The sequence below is a fragment of the Pteropus vampyrus genome, unplaced genomic scaffold (genome assembly GCF_000151845.1).
Source record: "Pteropus vampyrus isolate Shadow unplaced genomic scaffold, Pvam_2.0 Scaffold2, whole genome shotgun sequence".
Classification (NCBI taxonomy): Eukaryota; Metazoa; Chordata; class Mammalia; order Chiroptera; family Pteropodidae; genus Pteropus; species Pteropus vampyrus.
The window spans coordinates 2,933,761-2,937,269 of record NW_011888783.1 but is presented as its reverse complement, the minus strand read 5'-3'; the positions used below and the strand labels follow the sequence as shown (position 1 = coordinate 2,937,269).

General features: G+C 37.3%; 1 pseudogene; it reads right to left on the bottom strand.

Annotated features, from left to right (window-relative positions):
• Positions 1–1,323: 1,323 nt before the first annotated feature.
• LOC111739715 lies at positions 1,324–1,439 on the bottom strand (annotated as a pseudogene).
• Positions 1,440–3,509: the final 2,070 nt, after the last annotated feature.

Below are 3,509 nucleotides of genomic sequence, written 5' to 3'. Positions count from 1 at the left end.
CAATAAAAAGTAAAGCACTGATACATGCTATAACGTTGAAGAGCCTCGATAACATTATGCTAAGTGAAAGAAGCCAGCCACAGCAAACTACATGTTGTATGATTTCATTTATGTGAAATTTCTGGGAAAGGTCAACTGTGAGAGACAGAAAGCAGAATAGTGGTTGTTTGGGGACAGGGAGTAGGAAAAGGGATCGACCGTAAATGAACACAAGGAACCTTTCAGGGGTGATAGAAAATTTGTACATTTTGCACAACTGTAAATTTACTAGAAATCATTAAATTGTTTTCTTAAAAATGGGTGAATTTTATGGTATATAAATTATACCTCAATAAAGCTTTTAAAAATCAACACAATAAATAAAGGTCTTTGTTAATTCTATTTACCTGTTGGTTTTCCTTGTCTGATTATAAAATCCCAATGCGGCTATGTGTCACCTAGTCACATCTTTTCTTTTTATTCATAGATGAGACGAGTGGCTAACTACATTGTTGGAGAAGACAGTGGCTAGATCGGGCCCAACAAATCTATAGATGCATTGACAGATTTTTCTTCAGCTGTGGCCATACAAATCACGTAACCGGCAGGGAAGGGCATGGCATATTCACCCTTCCTCTCACATAGTTGTCCCTGGGAAGGAATGATGTCCCTATGGAGGAGTGTGTGTCTCTGTCACCTGTTGCATGCTGGGGAAACTGTACTAGATGTAGGATTTTGCACTATCTTGACTCCAAGAGAAAAAGACACTCCTTGTTAAAATGAAACTAATATTACCTTAAAGGATGGAATCATTTATTTGACCTCTAATCTCTTTTTTACTACACATCTTCTTTAGTGGCCACAACAGAATAGGAAGCCTATAGAGAACCTTCTGGTTTTAACTTGGGCTTTTGATGTTGCCTTTGAAGAATATCCTGGAGCTCACTTTTGACCAGTCAAATGTAAGGTAGCAGTTCCCATAAAGGGACCAATTAGGAGATGGGAGAGCTGGAACTTTGGCAAGGAGTCTGTGATATTGTTCAAGCCCCAGGGGGAAAACAATACACTATTTTTTCTTCTTCTTTATTTTGCCTATCAAACTGGCAAATTAGAAAGTACACATTGTTCTAATTTGGAGTGCTTAGAAAATAATGGGCCTGAGAATACAGTCTGGGTGGCTTAATTTACTTCAGCAATACATCTACAAATGTTTCACCCTGGTGATCTAGTTCCTCTGCCCAGTGAGGCTGGCTACCTTTGTGTTTTCGTGTTCTTTGATTCTTTTGTGTGTACCTAACTTTTTAAGGAAGTATTCACATTTCTATCTATCTATCTATTTATTTATGCCTACAGTTCCTGGTCTTCCTAGGTGGTCTCCCATCCAAGTACTAACCAGGCCCGACCCAGCTTAGCTTCTGAGCTCAGACATCGGGCTTGTTCAGGGTGGCATGGCCATAGACCATGGACCATGGCTCCACTGGGGCATGAACCCAGGACCTTCTGCATGTAAAGCAGATGTGCTAACTGCTACACTGTGGAACCATGTCCTCACATTTCTTTTTTTAACTTTAATTTTTTTTTAAATTTTGATAGGAACACTTAACATGAGGTCTACCCTCCTGACAAGGTTTAAGTGTAAAATTGTTGACTAGAGGTACAACATGGTATAGCAGATCTCTAGAACATTTCCAACTTACATAACTGAAACTTTATACCTGTCGAACAGCAACTTCCCACTTCTCCCTCCCCCAAGACCCTGGTAATCACCATTCTATTCTCTGTTTCAATGAATTTGACTATTATAGATACCTCATATAAGTGGAATTATGCAGTATTTGTTCATCAATGTCTGGTTTATTTCACTTAACATAATGTCCTCCTAATTCATTCATGATGTCACATATTGCAGGATTTCCTTCTTTTAAACGGCTGAATAACATTCCATTATATGTACACACCACATTTTTCTTATCCATTTGTCTGTCATGGTATTTAGGTTGTTTCCATATCTTGACTATTGTGAATAAGGTTGCAATAAACATGGGAGGGCAGATATCTCTTTGAGATTCTGATTTCGACTATTTTGGAGAAATACTCAGAAGTGGGATTGCTGAGCCATATGGTAATTCTATTTTTAATTTTTTGAGGAATCTCCATACTGTTTTCTATAGCAGTCGCATCATTTTAATGTCCCCACCAACACTGCACAAGGGTTCCATTTTTCTCCACATACTCACTGTTACCTTTTTTTTTTTTTTGATACTAGCCATCCTAACAGGTGTGAGGTGATCTCATTGTGGTTTTAATTTGCATTTCCCTGACGATTTATATTTACCCTTCTATTACTAGTGCCTGGCAATGCCTAAAACACAGCAGATGTTGTTCAATAAATATTTGTTGAATGAGTGAATTAACTTGTAAGTAATGCCATCTTCAGTATAAGCACAATTGAAGATTTAATGTGAGCTATGTGGGTGGGAGGAAGGGGAAGTAGTGTCTGTGTATGCATAAAAGCAAAAGATCCCCAGGCTAGTGCAATTCTCTCTGGGTTCATATGAGAAGGCTGACAAAAATGGCTGGGACCTGGGGACTTGGATAAGTTCACTGCAATGGAAAAAGATGTGTTTTTAGAAGGAAAAAAATTAAATTATTTTTCACCATATTTTAAAAATCACTATTTTAAATATTTGCGTTTTCTGAATGTTTGTGCTCTGGAGCAAAGCCCAAGAATGTATTTTCCATCTCTCCCATCCTTCAAGGCTTGTCTCAAGATGTTTTGAGCATCTACCTCTACAGCTGCTTTTCCCGAATCTCTCATTTATTCTAGCACATTTTTTTTCCCCCAACGAATATCTGTGTTCCCTTTTTCCTTTGAATCCCCACAGCTTTTGCACTCTTCTTGCCCACTCACCCTACTTCACCTTGTCTCCCATGAGAGCTCCCTGCACTTACCTAATCTTCCCCTCTCAATGGCTAGCTCTGTGACAACAGCATCTTTTTGCACTCCGTACAGAAACTAACACTAAAGGCAATAAACATTTGTTTTACTGAATTTTGATTAATCAGATCATTTGATTAGTATTAGGTTACTTTATTAGGCAAAGGAGATAACTCCGACAAGATGGATTGTGGACCCCACTCACTATTTTAAAGTAGCTCCTTTTCTAGAAACTGATGTCTATACACAGGCATTGTGATTCGATTTTAAAATAGAAAAGCAATCTATTTCCTAAAAAAAACCTTTACCAGTTTGACATATATAAGAGGCTATTTTCAGCTGACCAAGTTTATAAAAAAAGTGCATAATTTCAGGAAGGAAGGCAAAATCAGTGGTGAAATTCCATCTATTTAACTGTTGCTATGAAAATATGTAATCGATATTTATTCCAGTGAATGATATTTATAAAATGTTTTGCTCTATGTGAAAATGTCCCTAATATTACTTTATATGGACAAGGCAACCTTTAAAAAATTGATTTGGACTTTTCTTTGTTAGTTTCATAGTATCTATAGTTTCAATGTAAAACTTT